Source organism: Haemaphysalis longicornis, unplaced genomic scaffold, assembly GCF_048455015.1.
Source record: "Haemaphysalis longicornis isolate Haplotype H1 unplaced genomic scaffold, Haemaphysalis longicornis Haplotype H1 scaffold_4, whole genome shotgun sequence".
Lineage (NCBI taxonomy): Eukaryota > Metazoa > Arthropoda > Arachnida > Ixodida > Ixodidae > Haemaphysalis > Haemaphysalis longicornis.
This window is the reverse complement of record NW_027526361.1, coordinates 220756600-220773442: the sequence shown is the minus strand read 5'-3', so window position 1 is coordinate 220773442 and position 16843 is coordinate 220756600. Positions and strand designations below refer to the sequence as shown.

At 44.2% G+C, this 16843-nt stretch overlaps 1 protein-coding gene across 4 annotated transcripts in view; it reads left to right on the top strand.

The window, feature by feature from the left end:
• The first annotated feature begins 2283 nt into the window (after window positions 1-2283).
• Window positions 2284-16843, top strand: part of LOC144179645 (ATP-binding cassette sub-family G member 1-like) — a 47281-nt gene continuing 32721 nt past the window's right edge. For 2 of the 4 annotated variants that reach the window (XM_077708083.1, XM_077708082.1), the window contains exons 1-2: window positions 8289-8475; window positions 16016-16168. The gene's annotated coding sequence lies outside the window, so the exon portion shown is untranslated. Of the gene's footprint in view, window positions 2433-8288; window positions 8476-16015; window positions 16169-16843 lie in introns of those variants that run through there. The other 2 variants (XM_077708081.1, XM_077708080.1) reach the window with 2 other exon arrangements.

The following is a 16843-nucleotide window of genomic DNA, read 5'->3' as shown; positions in this document are numbered from 1 at the left end:
GACGGCGGTCAACGGAATTCAGGGTCGCTTACAAAGTGCATTCGCACTTAAAAAACTGTGCTCCACCCTGCTTAGCTACCTTTGGCGGTAGCGAAATGACCTTGAAAGTTAAGAAACACAGGGGGTGTGTTGGCCTGAGGAGAAGAGCGCAGCAGACGACGCTCCACACAGCAGATAGCTCTATGCGCGTCCGCGTACTCTCGCCTGCTTCGATGGTGAACACCGTGATAAGGCGCTGACATAGCGATCGGTCGTCGCTTCCGCTATAGTATTAAAAATTTCGGAGGCTGTACGCCGCGCGGCGGTCCAGCCGCGGGGCGATTTACGATAAGTGGCGGTGGCCTTTGTCAACAAAGGCCTTTGTTTGACCACTGTCAGCTTTGGCAGGGAAGGCGACGGGGACGCATTAATACTTTGTTCAAGCGTGACCTGTGCTCTCCTCCGGTCGTAGCAATATAATGTCACGCAGTGAAGAAAGAAGCGAGGTTCTTGTAGAAATGAACGTTAATTGGGGCAATCTTCTGTTCTGCAAGAACTCGAAGAAAACACAAGCGGCAAAGAAACAGTCAACGACGTTACGCGCACGTAGGAACTTCGCTGAATCGAATGCCGCGGCCCTTGACTTCTGCGGAATTACCTAGCTGTATTTGCTCTCGTTGATAACATCGATTTGTATCGAGAAAGCTTTCGATTAACCAAGAACAAGCTAGAAAAATGACCGCAAAGTAGCCCCCTTTTCTTGTAAAAACAAAAATGACTGTCAGTCATAAAAAACGAAACATAAAGGAACGCTTGGTTGAAACGAGAAGAGAAGGTATCAAAGAGCGGCCAGGCGCTTGTAAAGAGCATAAGTAAACAAAGGGTTGCTGCAGGCGATGTGTATTAGAATTGCGTTCTTGAGGATGCGGTTTCAAAAGGAGGCTTGCCTGATTTTAATTTGCTTTCTTTTAATCTGCTTGCGCTGTCTCCCATTTTTCGTTCGAACTGACGCCGGTTAATGGGGAATTTAATGCTTTCGTATAAAAATGTAAGAATACCAAAGGACGTGGCATTATACCACGCTCCTTTTGTTCCTAAAATGAGAGGGAAACTGGCCGCCTAGAGTGTACATTGAGCGTTACATCCAACGTTTCACTTGTATGAGGAGGACGTTCAAAGTTTCCAAGAAGGAGACTGCCAAACAGACGAGGAAACGTTACAGGCCCAGAAAAAATTGAGATAAACACAATTTGCGAAGTCCCAGCGGAGCCTTTTCGGACATCTATAGACAAATGAATAGTGGAACGCGAGAGAGAAATAAACGTTTAATAAAACTGAAGTATCCCATCAAACGCCGTCGCAAACAGCGATAAGCCTAACCGGAAAAGCCAAGCGAAAGGAAAAGACTGGCGCCGCATAGAGGAAAAGCCAGTGTAGCTATCCGGGAAGGACGCGCACGCGCACTTCGTCATCTCTACACCAGAAGTGCAATGTGGGATGGCGCGTCTCTGCAATTTGCCAAGCGTTCGCACGCGATTGGTTTTTTGCTGCCGGGTGTACTCTTGACGGCTTACGGACCCTCAAGCCTATCCCCGAAAGACACAGCTCCATTGAGCGGTGGCGTTAAGTTAACACCGCTAGAAGGCTTCTTACCCGGCCTTTCTGGACCAACATGCTAACGGATAGAAAACTATTTCCTCTGAAAACAGGACCGTGATAGAACCCGATAGGGAGGCTCAATGAATTGCTCATTCACTGAGTAAGTTGCTACTTCTATCGGAGCAGTGTTTCCTTCAGTGGATTGCATGGCGCGATCCGCATTTCATTAAACCCATTTAAATCGTTTAATGGTGTAAGGCGACATGGAATGCAAAATAAATGGTATAGGTCGACATATGAGGCCAAAGACTAGTTTTAACGCGGCGACTAAAGCTTCCAGCGTTTAAAAATGCAGATTACGAAAAAAAAAGCGACGAAAAATGAAGAGGGCAGCGCAGCCGTCATACGACAGACTGAGTAGAAAACTCGGTCAGTGTACGCACGGGATAACGACATCGGAGTCAAGGGCGATCGTTCCGGTGGTAAGAGACTGAGCGAGAAGGTCAGAGTCGCAGATGCAAGAAAGCGCTGACCTGGCGCAAGCTAAGTGGCGCAACTCACACGGGTCGAGCGAAATGGAGCACAGGAAAAGAGTTAAGGATTGCACTTAAATAAGCCAAGTGACGACCACAGCCCGGTTATCAGTGAGAGCAGGGGAGCGAAGCCGCATCCTCTATGAAATTAAAGATAAACTAAATCCCGTCATCGCAACCAAACAGGCCGTGGAGACGACGGTGTGGAGAGGAAACAGCCGAAAAAGTTTGAGTAAGTGAACGAAAATTCAAGGTACAAAACGTGCAGCAGATATTTCGCGTGGAATTAGAAGTAGGATTACCAAAAACGTTCGTCAACAGGTAAGCAAAGTTCATTTACAAGACCACTATAATATTCTCAGGACAACAAAAGAAAAAGAAACTTGCGGTTACGTTACAGGCATTAATTTATAAGGTTTTTTTTAAATAATAAAAAGTATCTTTTCGAGACCAGACAGGCATAAAGGGAGTTTAGTTTACATGCTAGCGGGTGATTTTCTTTTGAAAGGCTTGTGTCTAAAGCGACAAAATATACATATTGTTTGCCCTTATGGGTGCGCTATAGATGATGTGAAGGTTCGTGTCTTTATAAGGTCTTCTGGACGTTATGTGCATCCAGGCAACCATTTCATGTCCTTAAGAGAAGTATTGACCCATAAATTAAAAAAAAAAGCTATTGGAGAGGGTGCCTAACTACCATGACCAAGAGACACTCTTCCAAGGGAATTGCCGGAAGAAATATAATCAGATGACGTTTAATCCTGTTTCGGGTTGGAAACACGAAAGCACTGTAAAGTCCTTCCTAACGCCGCTGAGTCCTTGGCTGAGTTCTCCGTCAAGTGTTGTTCGTTGTGGCGCTTTTTTTTATTTTCCCGACCAAAGTGGGGCGCGTTTTTATTAACAGCGTCTGCGTCGCCATGTTGGCTGTAGGCCGGAAATATTTGAATAATATTTCTGGTAATTTATGCTGTGCATAGCGGCCGAGCTTGCTGGTGCCTGTTGCGGAGCTGGGTTAAGCCAATCCACCGTGTTCTTGATGCACTCACTGTTTTTCGCGAGGCTCTGCGCATGCTCGGCCGTTGTTTAGCAGCGTGGTTCTTTTCATGTTTTAAAGAGGCAGACAACCGATTTTTGTCGAGTATATATTCCCTATCCCAAATGGAAGGGCATCACTTAAAGCACCTTGACGAGAAACTGTTTTGCTGATAACGCCCTAGAACTTTTTAAATCGAAATTTTTAGATCTACGAGCCGTATGTCTTTCTCCCAAAAATAATGCTGGCAACTATGTCATAGAGTAGCTCGGCAACATACTTTTGTCTGTATGCGAAATGAAAAACGATCTTTAAAAACTTGTCCCCAGCTAAAAAAGTTTGAAGCGCAGGATTTCCTTTTCCTTTGTGTTTTTTTCATGCAACAGTCTATTTTGCACGAATGCGCCATCTGTTGGGATAGACGATAGGTAGAATCTGGCTGAACGTTGTGTAGGTGGGAAGTTTGATTCTCCCCGGGAGCGACGTTTTCTTTTTTAAGCTGCCGTTGGCGTATTTAGAAACTGAAATCAAATATTTTGGCAGAACAAACGCCCCTGACTCCGGCAGAATCGTCAAAGCTCTTTCGCTGGGTCTGTTCACTGAACGCTGCGGTTGATTCTGGGCATGGAGGCTCAGTTAGCCACACTGAGAGCCACCCAGCGACGGCGGGCAGCGTGTCTTTAAAAAATTCAAAATAATGTTTAGAAATACATATATAATTTAACCTTGTACAAATACTTGTGTTAAAAGGTGTTCAATACGTAAATAAACGTTTCAGCAATTACAGTAGCTGCTAGGTTTGCAGGTCACGTGACAGGGACACATATTGTAGTGTCAAGTTCTGGCACTATGAACCACCACCCTTCCGATTTCAGGAGGTTTGCTGCCACATTAAAATTATTTCCGCAAATTTGTTTAAAATTGCTTGTGGTTACCGGGCTATATAAAACGCTGGCTTTCTTATGAGCTAGAGAACATATATGCGACAAAAATCGGTTGTCTGTCCCTTTATATTATTCTGGAGCCCGCTTACGCCTGCCTTATTACTCAAACGGCCAGACTGAGCAAAGAGAAGCCGATATTGTAATGCCTGCAAGTCTGGAATGAAAATAATTTCACGCGTCCTAATTAGGAAGTTCTCTGAAATCCAATATGCAAGAGATCTCAAGAAGAAATAAGCGAAGCGACACTCAAGACGAGGAGAAAGCAAGCTTGATGAATGGTGTTGTTCATAACGTTCAAATTAGCCACGGCTTAATACGGAGCGGCAAGACCTTAGCTTGTACATTTAGTAGTGAAAGTTCAGGTATTGGAGCCAAAACAACACTAAAAATACGATAAAATGACGTAGTCTGTAACTGGCATATCCTAGCCATGGCTACGAAGGCTCTAATAACTCGTTGGACTTTCTGGCGCGGTTTCGTAATTATTGGACCTTTTGACCCATTGGATCTTCTGAGTCGTTGGATCTTTTGACTCTCTTTGGACCTTTTAACTCGTTGGCTCTTCTGAGTCTTTGGACCTTTTGACCCTTTGAATCTTTTGACTCGGCTGTCACGTGATTATTGGATCTTTTGTCTCTTTGGACCTTTTGACTCTTTGGATCTCTTGACCATAAGTGCACTGCCAACGGGCTCGTTGAGCATTTTCACCGCTCCCTTAAGACTGCACTCAGTCCACAGCCGGACGCTACCCATTGGTCCCACCCTTCCTTTCGTTGGTTCTTTGCAGCAGGATTCGCAATGCACGCCTGCAGACATGGTCTTGCCAAGAGAGTTTTTCAATGATTTAGAGAAATCACCGTGCCCTGATCCCACCGACTACGTTCCAAACTACGAGGCTCGGTTCGCTCACTTCGTGCGCCCGCACCACGCTGCCAGCAGCGTGCGGATGAATGCCCACGTGCCTATCGAACTGGCGACGTCACCCTACGGTTTTAAGTGCGAATGCACTTCTTAAGCGACCCTGAACCTGCGTCCACCGGCGATGTCCGCGCACGTGGAGATGGGCGCGCGCAGCCTGGCCGCTGACATGGCACATACCCACGTGGGGGATTGGCCAGGAATCTCCTCGTCTTCCTTGGCAACGGGGGGAGATGGGCGCGCGCTGCCTGGCCGCTGACATGGCACATACCCACGTGGGGGATTGGCCAAGAATCGGGCGTGAGAAGGGCTAATGCACCTGCTTAAAGGAGTACTGACACGAAATTTCAAAGCTGAAATCCGCTCTAGCAATCAAGTACAACGACAACACAAGTAGGTGTCTGTGAATAAATGCATCTTTCTTTCTTTGTAGTTGTGTGTGTGTGTGTGATCTCTCTTTCGCGAACATTACCGAACCGCGCAAATTCAACTCGTGCATTCGCACTTTCACATTCTTCCCCTCTGGGAAATGCGGGGAATTTTTTTTCGCCGTGGCGCCGTGCGGAAACCACTTCATCACCCTTACGACGAACCCTACCGCGTCATTCACCGTGCTGATAAGCATTTCACTGTGGATATGGATGGCAGACAGGGCATTATTTCTGTTGATCGCCTCAAACCAGCCTTCATTGAGGATCTGCTCTCTGCACAACCGTACGAATCCCCAATACTAATTGCGGATCACCCTCCCCAAACGCCCAAGTCGCAACAGACGACAAAACCCACAAGACGACCTCAGAATTATCCTTCTGGCTTACCCCACGGCTTTGCCCCTACAGGAGCGGGGGTGCTTATGTAGCAGCATTGACGAAGACGAAGATGACGAAGCCCCACTCTGAGGCTCACTGCGCGAGCATCGTGGCGCGAGCGGTCAGTTCTCCCAGGAACTCCGATCGTTTTGCCAGGCATAGCTGCCGCTGCCTCGTCAGCTGCTGACTTCTGTTCTAAATATATGTGTGTTTCTGTGGCTCGGCATTTTCATTGCCTCGGGCTGCCACAATTCCATTATATTGGTTAGGAGTTCGTGCGTTTTCTTCTAGTATTACCCAGGTATAGAATTTCTCACTGTTTGATAAAATCCTTGGAAGTTTAGACCTGCCTCGTTCCCGATTCTACGTTCTTCAGCTTGCGAGACACATGACGCCATGTTAGGTCCTAAATTTTATTACAGGAAAGCCGTCTATGTCTAGGATCCAGCAGGCCATCTCCAGTAACAGAACAATGTAGACAAGAACCGCTAGCGGGCGTAGCACCACGTTGCGGAGCCCAATCAAATCCCCGGGATCGTAAAACGGCGCGCCACACCCCCTGCGCATGGAAAACATCATATAAAATTAAAAAGACCTGGCGCCTTCATATTTTAATACAAGACGGCTTATATTTCTTTTGATAAATTGGCTGCCAAATACGATACTCCCTAATTCGATATTTGGGCGCAGCTGTTCTGCAAGCTCGTTTAGCAGCAGCGGCAGACGACGCATTTCCTCCAGTAGCGTCGCTCATTGCTCAGTAAGAACTGGCGGATAGCTCATGTGCGCGTTCCACAACAGCCACTGCAGATGCGCACGACGTAGCTGTACGCCCCCTTTCGATGCTCGTCTACAACGCTCTGTTACCGGAGGTGGTCTGCCGGATCCTAGCCATAGGCAGCCTTGCTGTAATGATGACGTCATTTGACGTTTCAGTCAACCGAACTGCGTGAAACGCCGTTTTTTTACGTCCATAGCGCACGATACGCGGTTACGTCGGTAGTCTGAACATATAATTAAGCGAACGCACATCATTGTCACGCGAGCGCCCCCCTCACGTTTTCGCCAAGCGTCGAGCGCCTCATGCGGGCACAGCATACTGCCCCTTCCCTTCCCACATCGCCAACTTTCGGAGAGCGCTGGCTCGCGCTGCCACGGCAAACCGCCCTCCCCTCCCAATTTCGCGATATTATCCTCCTTTGTTTTCTTTCACTCGTCGGTCTTCCCATCGTTCGCTCGGTCAAGCCGACGCCGACGCGGCTGAGCCCAGAGACGGGCGCCAAAGGGTTGCGCCCTAAAATGTTTTCCCAGCATTTCGTTTGTGTTAGGAGGTGAAGCAGACTTTAAGGGGATCGTTGTACGCTTGATATTTGTAAGATGGCTTTCCCACACCGTGTTGCACAGTGAATCACGTCAGTCTTCGGAGGAAATACCATTACAGAAAGTGTCTCTAACGCTCGTTTTATTCAAACTATACCGAAAAAAATTATATGGCAATTAGCCGCTAAGACAACTGTAACACAACGCCGTGTTTTATATTGTGTTCAAAATTACAAAATTCACAGTGAAGTTGTAAGTATTGTGGAATTCTCGTCCGCTGCATATACACATCGGATTTTACGGGAGGGAAACGGGCAGCCCCATGTTTGTCCACCGGAACAAAACTCTAGTTCGTCAAAAGTTCATCCAGTTAATTAACCATGAACTATGCTCAATCGTATATTACAAATAAAAGTGTTTTGCTTCGTGCAGCCCTTGGACTTCGACCGAGTCAAAGCTCACTTTGAGCCTCGGCACCGCAGCTTTCCTGGTCATCCTCCCTCACAGAGTGGAAGGACACTAATTTTTTTTTTTGTGGAAAAGCAAAGTATACCTCAAAGAATGTTTCCTCAAATTTATTTTTAACTGATGTGTTTTTGCTTTCTGAGTTTTATTTTGAACGTCGTGACAATAACCTCGTTCGTATCGACGCAAACTACGCACAAGGTTAGGGGCTGGTAAAATTACATAGTAACTCGAAGTTCGACTACTTTACAAATACAGCTGGAAAGACATTTGGCTTTACTCTGTCGGGGAACTTAAACATTCATATCAAAATACGTGTAAAGCAGTGTAACATCAATGAAACCTAGTCAAATGCCGTCGAACTCTAATATTTTGAACATTCAAATGCTGCGTTTCGGACTCCGACAACCTGGTTTAAAAGCAGGATGAACGCAGCTTGCTGCCAAAAGGCCAACTGAAAGCCGTTCCTTAGACCTCTTTTCGGCTTTCCTACTCATCTTATAGTAAGAAGTACCCGCAGAAGCTTTGACGACACCCCTCACTTTATCTAATCTCTTCAGAATTTCGCAGTGGAGGCAGTGCAACAGCGGAGCATCCCCAGGCTTGCGCACGTGTCTTTTCTGCCGAGTTATCCTTGCAACGATGCATCGACAAGCTGACATCGACGCCAGCCGCTTTATCGCGAAAGCCGACTCGCTGCCCACACATGCACGACCCGTGTGGAGGCGCGGTCATTTAGGGTAACTGCACTGATGCTCGGCTGAACGGTTTCACGTCCGCTTGGCCCGCAAAAAGCCACAGGAATTGTCATCGGCGATGAAGCTAGTGCTGTAGTACTACGTTGGCGGCAATACGCACGTTCCCATGCTTTACAGGTTAGTGCAGTTAAATGCCATTTTACGTTTGCAGGTGTTATTGCTGCCATATTGCTTGACTGTGGCTTCGCTTAATTGATCGTGTTACCCGTATTTGTACTTAATAGCTAAATTATGCGCAATGCCTAGTACTGCTGAGCTGAGCGAACGAAATTGAGCTTGAATGCGGACCCTGACGAGTAACTTGATGGATTCCTTGATGTAATTTTTACAAGTACACGTCGCGCATGTCGAGCTCACGTCGGCCAAAACGTTGTTTTATTTCTATCGTTACCACTCGTAATACTTAAATAACGTGACCACAAAATCAAGGAGGTGTAGCGAATTATAGTATTTGTAACACGAACACAAACGACGAAGCGATGTTGAGTTAAATTTGCTGACTGCCTGTGTGTCCAGGCGCAAGCTAATCAAGTTTTTTCAACTCTCTCTGTCACTCCGTAAGCGATATAGTGCATAAAGGAGGGTAGTAATTAGTTTTGTCGACCCTAATAACCCCTGCCTCAGGTCTTACTAACCAATTAGAACGCGCGTGATCAATTATAGAGACACCGACCAATGGTGTAGCAGGTGGGAAGGGAGAGTTGCTTCCACGTCCAAATCTATAAAACAACAAGAGTATCTCACAGATACGGAATGACAGGTCAAGTTTTTTTGTACATCTGCGCGTTCAAGCGCTAATATAAGTAGTACTTTCTGAAGGCTGCGGAGGTTCAGCTTTAGTTCATTTTGTAAACCCTTCATCAGATATGTACTAGTATAAAGGTGTTCCTTGATGCTCTTACGCCATGTGATTGGTCTGCGGAAATATCCTCAAACGACCAAAAAATAGGATTTATAGAGTTCTCATCTACATTGTTGTCCTAAATTGAACGTATTTCTCAGAAACAAAAATCCAAAAAGGGTATGATTCTCCTCAGAAGACTCGTGTTACTACAAAACTATTGAACGAGCCACAAGGAACACTATCAAGGTAAAAATATGTAACAGCAAAAAACAATTTAAAGAAAAGCTGAAGTGTTTTATCTAAATAATTCACGGTGAACAAAAAGTCGTAGCAATCTTGAACTACGAATAAGATGCAATGATGGCGTGCAATGAACGGTAATGAAAGATTCTGGCTGAAATGTTAAAAAAAAAAAAAAAAAACTGGCGATGTCAGCTCGCTTGTGCGCAGAACAAAATACCTTCAGACATAGCTGCCACCGAACGCAACAATGACACGTCGCAGTGCTCATTAGAGGTTATTCGGCCCTTGAGCATTTTTTTAACACTACATACTTACTTGGCCTATTCTATAAAACTCCGCTATCATCAGAAATTCCGGTAGTGGCAGAAAAATGGTGGTAAAATATGGTCCACAACTGTCTTTCATTGGCTTGGACGTGTTTCATAGTGCGTTACTCAGAAATAAAACGCAAAGAAAAGGAGTGCACCATGTGCCTTGGACACAGAGCACATAAGAAAAAATAGCCATCTACTAGGTAACAGCTGGGCGTGTGCAGTGTCGATTTAAAAACTGGAGATGGTGACAACAACAGCGCAGCAGTTCCGCTGCACCAGTTCATTTGTGACGAAAAACAAAACATCGCAATGCAGCGAAACAATGGAAGCGACGTGCTTCTTTAAAACAATTTTCATCTCTCGCGTTGGTGTAGCAAATGAAGATCCGTAACTCAGCTCCCCAGGTAGCGAAAAGTAGCGCCCTTACATATAAAAACCATAAAAATTGGTTACATGCCCTCATTGTTTTTATAATAAAGTAATCGACCAGCAGCGATGAATCTCTTCCGCTAACTCGTCTGCCACAGCCTTCCTTCCTCTTTGCAACCACGTTTCGTGAAGTTCCCAATATTACTGGGGACAGCAAGCACCAAGTGATCGTCTGACTGGTATTCACCCCCCCCTCCCCTACACAGATATGGTGGCGCACACAGTGGCAGCAGATGTTCTTGCCGCAATAATAAATTTTGTTCCGCACGAACCAAATTTTCATCGTTCTTATAAACCAGCAAAGTGCTAAAACTAATCCTGCTTGCAGGAAAAAACCTTACCATATAGTACTGGCTAACTATTCACCTACTTTGACTGCAGCCATAGTTTAATAAATTTTCAGAAACGTCTTTTGGAATGGACTGCAGAAAAATAAAAAAATCGTCTCCCGTTAACCAAATGTGTTTTTGTTCAAGGATATTCCAGTGAACGTTTTTATCTATTATCGAAAAGCGAGAGAAGCAATTATTCAGAGGTAGTACACAGGTATTGTATTTATAGATTGCACCAAAATCTTCGAAACAATGAACCGGCGCAATATATTTGCGGAGCTTGAAGCAGCAGGGGTAACCGGTCCTGTACACTTAATAATGCAGAATTCCTTACCAAATAAAATAAGGCTGTTAGGTTGTTCTTTTGAAACTCTAGACGTCGAACGACAAATGTAGGAGCACACCCCCAGAACCCCTCCCTGACCACTTCTTTTGGCATTGTGTATAATCTACCACCTTCCTTTGCCACTTCAAATACCACATAGTACCGCAGAATGCATCTTCGAAATCATACGACCTTTGCTAACACTGATAACGTCTCCAATCACTGCCTTATGATCGAAATAATAAGTTTGTAAACTACTCGTCTCGGTGCTTCCATAATGAGTTACTAATTCACCATAATAAATCAGTCTCTTTTTTCGCTGCCACCATAGTACACAAAATTATATTCCACCTAAAATATATATTAGTTTGGAAACGAAGCGTTATAAGTTACTTTTTGGGACCTTAGACCCTAAAGTTATTTAAATGTTCAATTCCATGTGTCTGACTTGTTTAAACTAAATTTTGCAATACCCTTTCCGCGCCTTCATTACTTTCTTTATAATACATTTTATTTATTCGCACTCTTCTTTTGCGTATCATCTAGGAATAATGCCCAGAGCTTCCAAATTGTCTTATTACAAACTACCAGAAATCAGCTCCTTAAATTCGCACCTGCAGTCCTTATCTCAGCGAAGTGAGAGCCCTACAAGCCAAAAGCCTTCGAACAGTGTGACATTTCTAAGTACAATTGAGGGTTGCTATTATTCAGACAAATGAAAAATGAGTTTCCTCTATTCATCGTCTCTTATTCACAACTAGCGAATACTAATCCGGCAATATCTTCCCGTAATGACAAGTTGACTCCACTTCCAGTTCAAAGTAACCATAGCAGAAAAACTGCGTACTTTACAGAAATATGTCTCTGGAACGATATTTCCTACGATATATCATAATATATCAAGATATATCAAACGAGTATCCTACTTTCGCAATCAATAAGCAAATTCATCAAGAAACTCCAGAATTCATGCGACACACCGCATATTTGTAGCCCACCTTTTTCATTTTTGTCATTTGAACCTGTTCGCAATCTTTCATGAGTGCATCATCACTATTTCCCGCTTTCCAATTATGAAAGTGCGTGTCTCTTTTGTGTTCTATTTCTTCTAGTATTTTTGAAATTTCCTTCCAACCATTGATAGCCGCACTTATGAACATTTATTTCCTTTTTTATTCTCCTGTTTCAATTTTCCTTTGTTGGATTGGTAGTTTTTTGTCATATTCTGTTTGTTTTCTGTGGCATGATATTCGTTGCTGTTGCGCACTGCCCTGAATACTTACTGTACCTTCACGGCTACAGGCGTCATGATTGAGTTTACAACTACGAGATTGACCTTCTCCTGTTTATAAACTTTTAAATCATTTAGCTAAAGAAAACAGAATGACAAATGATTCTCTAACAGTTTTACTGGATGGTGCCTCGGTTTCCAGTTTCAAACATGATGAGAAAATCAGGAGGGAACGAACTCTTGTAGGCTCTGTTGCGACGCTCCTTTCGGCAAGTCTTGGAGGGTGTGTTATCAGTCGCCTCAGTGTTTTTGATACCCACTATCAGATTGGTCAGAGCACATTGCCCTCTGTTTATCACATTTTGGTAACCTTTAATGGAGTTGCAGGATAGCGGGTTTTGCATGCGGGGAAGAAACGAGAAGCACTTTAAAATAGTCTCTGAAAATTAGCGCGAAAAAGGTGACACGTAGAAAAGACGACACGCGCCGTCCTGTATGTTCTTTTCTGCGTTTCGTCTTCTTCGCGCTTATTCCCAGAATGTATCACCAACTGGCCCAACTTTCAATCCTGTCAAACTTCAAAATAGCCAGCCTAATACTGCCTCTGCGTACTTCACTAAACCATTCCTTCCGCCAACTCAATCCCACAATGGCTAACGTTCTTCCTGAAGTCACTCATTCCACCTACGTAACTTTGCTGTCCACGTATTGAAAGCGCGTTGTTCAAGTGAGTTTGACTAAACGCTATAGTTTTGTCCTCTTGGTTCCGGGATGGCTTTGGAATTGGGCACCACGTATTATAGAAGTATGCAAACGTTCAAGGGGGAGTTTAAAAAGGAGCTGCGTAATAAAATGGGTTTGCTGACACGTATTTGCAAGGTATAATGTTTTCGACAAAGAAATCCAAATACCACTAGTAATTGTAGCAGCTCTACAATAGCACCATTGGGGTAATCTTCATAGCAACAACATTGATATTCAAAGAGGCTGGGAGACAAATTGTGGGCGAATTTCCGGCATCATAAACATGACGCGGCTATTGTGTCTGCTCCGTACTGTCGGTGGTTGCAAGCTTTAGCTGAAACATGAAGCTGAAAAGACATAGGCGCTTGTAGGTTTAGAAGGCGTTCCGGAAATAGCTGTGGTGCAGCTGTACTTTTTCTAAACACCTTCCATACACATGAGCAAGTCTCACAAACGCTCGTCTCCCTGAAAGTTTCCATAGTTGGGCATGAAACAACCGTCGATGAATATAATGTTTTGTCATGTATAATTATGACCTCCAAAGGGGCATGCGGGGACTGGTCTTCGCAGTTACTCGAACAAACATAACCACTTCATTACAAGTTGTGGCAGTTCATGCGGGAATGCCGAAACACTATGCAGTAAACTCCGTGACTTGTGAACCAAATACCTGCCAGGGGGATAAAGTCATTTCGCACGCCCAGCGCTCCTATAATCGGAGAAAGACAACTAAACTGGGAGTGTAATGCGCGTGTAAAGTACGTACAAAGAGAGTACCGTTGAAAAAAAGCAGTCCTGCTTTCCGGAGAGTATTCCGCAGAGTATTACAATTATTAATCGACGGCCTATAAAAGAAAAGAACGGCCCCTGAAACACTGCCGCTCGCGTTATCATAAACATGACACGATTATCGTCTATTCCTGACTGTCCGCGGTTCTACTTTTCGGCGATTAAGTTGCAAAATAATAAAGCGTAGTCATTTATTAAGGATTCAAAACAAACAGTTTTGGCATTTAGCCGTCACATGGAAAATGTGGCAGTAGAGTTTAAAAAGCTTGGTTGTGTACTTGGAACACCTCTTATGTCTCTTACCAACCCTGGCATGCTCACTAAGGTTATGCATGCCGGTAAATTGAGGTTCTTTTGCATCGAGATAACGTTTGAGGCCCAAGACCTATGCATTTTGTACCTCTCTTGACAAAGAACACACAATACTGAAATAATGGCTTAATTCCGCTATGCTCCAATTGTTTAGCAACACAAAATCATATTTTGGTATTTTTATCGGCGGGGCATTATGGTATGAAATATTTAAGGCGCTCTTACAATGCAACCACCCAAAATCTCACGCACACGTACACGGGCGGGGTTGACAAAAACTTGTAAAGAAATGTCGGGCAAATTCGCAAAAACACCACTCATAAAGAGTTTAGTGCGAACGGCTTGGTACTTTATCAGACAGAATGAACACAGAGGAACCGGCACAATCCGAACAGAAGGCGGGAAAATACAGAATCACCGCCAACGCGTACGCAATCTCTTATCTGTAGTTCCTGGAACTGAGAGGACATTGAACCAAAATATGTCGCCTCTTCTAGCAGGGTCACTCACCATGCCCTTGAGATAAATATAAACGCGCCAACACCCAGAGAAAGATGTTTGTCTGTTGTCAAGATAGTTCCGTACGTGCATGAAAGGGTGGAGATACAAGAATCCGGCTGAGGGTGCGCGGTCAAAAAAGTGGTATCATAATTTGGAAGTCACTTGGGTAAGAGCGGACTGACTATGGGGATATTGTAAGTCCAGTTGTTTTGTTTTTATTACGGTGGAAAATTGGGTAGAGGTCTGAGTGTGATCCACAGGATCAACGCTCTAATGCTGAAACTACTGCCAATGAAAGTATAAATGAAACTATGAAGCGATTGGGTCAGCAACAGTTTTTCTCAGTAGCAAGCTAAAGCTCAATTAGGAAATTTACTTTCATATGGGGAACTTTTACCTCGGCACAAAAGGATGTTATCAAATTATGGGTGTGCAAAGCAGAGTTAGTGCTGGAATAACATGGTTGGAATACTTGCGAAAAGGAAGAGTTTTTAACAAATTTGCGGCGCGATGGTCAGCATGAAATGGAAACTATCTCGATCTGTGCGGGTTTAAACGCAAGCGCCCCATACGTTTAGGTCCGTAAAACCAATACTTTGCGTTTGGTAATGTATATTTCCTAAACGTTTTGCACCCACCACAAAATTGTCTGCGCTCCTAATGTGTCCACACCGCCAGGTAAAATATTACATAACAACCCTCATTTGTGTAGTCTGTCAGTTTTAGCGATCGGTTTAAATTAGGCTGATAAGTTATCCTTGTTCTCAAGAATTTCTTGGTGTGGGCTTCAACCCCTAGTTACGTGCCAAAGGATGTTTCACTCGGGATGGGAGGGGCAACAGAAATAATTTAAGAATAGCATACATTATGCTGACTTTGACAGGAGCAGTGATTTGGCTACAACCCATAGTGAACAATTACCGTTTAAGGGAGTATGTTGAACGAACGACCAATATTTTTGTTAAATAAAAGATTGGTGAAACGTTGTTAGCTGACGTTGAAAAAGAACGCACTATTTATGCTCGCTGTACTCAGACATTAGCACAAAGAAAACGCTGACTAGAACATTTTCTCGTGAACCTGTTTGTTAAATTAGCTACTGATCCGTTTGGATAAGTGACTATGGCGATTTGCTACTGAGTTCTAGGACTCGGTTTCCGTCGCGGCTGCTACGGCGGTTTTTTTAAGAGACGCGAAAAACAATAACGTTCGTGGGTCAAGATTTTGGCACATGTTTCATAATCTCTGGCGGCTTTAGATACATCGTAGGCCTCCGCTACATTGTGCCACCGTAGCCCAGTTCTAGCTTCAGCGCACAAAACCTCTCAAATTAGATTGTTTTCAAAAGGTACCTTTTTTCGGTTATTGAGGTGTAGTTTGAAAAAAAAAAACCGTGAAAGAAGTTTCGTAACTGTAGCAAGTGCGTACGAGAAAGTGTGAGCACACGTTAAAAAGTGAGAAAAAGTTGTGAATGTCTTTCTAATGAGATACGGGGATGCTGTATTCTATTATAGCTGCCTGCGAATTCAGACTGTAGAAATCTGCCTACTTTTGTAACAGCCGGAAAACACATCTCTTCTTCCCTTTTTTCAGTCAACAAGATTCGAGCATGCCTCCGAGAAACGGAAAGTTTGTCGAGCTGGATATGGCTTCGAACGGCGGAAAGCTTGCTGGACTACCGTCGTGTGGCGCCGTTGGTGTGGAATGGAAGAACCTCAACTTTCACGTTCGAATTGACAAAGGGAGGTGATGTTCTCCACAGTAGATCGTACTGTTACCGCGATAGTTTTTATGGGGCATTGAGGAATGGTAAGTGCCACGCATATGAAAATATGAGCGACGATGAAAAGCTCTGTAAAACACAAGGAAGGAGTAAGGGCATACACATTATTACTGTTTCCAGCGGAGCCTCGTTCCTTGACATTCTTGCACTGGCCCATAATGCTCTACTCGCGCTAATTTTAGTAGTTAATTATACTCAATAGCTATGGTTGCACCCTCTTCTGCGCATGCTTTATTTAAACAACGTGTAAGCCCTGAACCCACAGTTGTTTCTGGAATATATTTGCATTCGGAGTAATTCGGCTCCCATTGACCTCGAACACCACTAGAAGGGAAAAAACCAACACACTCCTCAGGTGTACTTCATGCTGCTTCGTAATATAATTTTTTTGAACGGGCAAGAAAATATGCCAGGAACCACCGGAATGGTAGAAAACTTTGGCGATTCGTTAGCCGTAGACGCTGCTCCTGATGGTTACAGCGTGTATTTTTTGAATAAGATTTCACATGAGCCGTAGACGGTAGGTAAGCGGTTTTAGGGGAAGATACTGATAGCACGTATCTGCTGGCGGATGTTCAAAAACCGTATTTTGTTCACTCTGGTGGTCATCAAGAATTTCCCACCTACCTCTCGCCTGC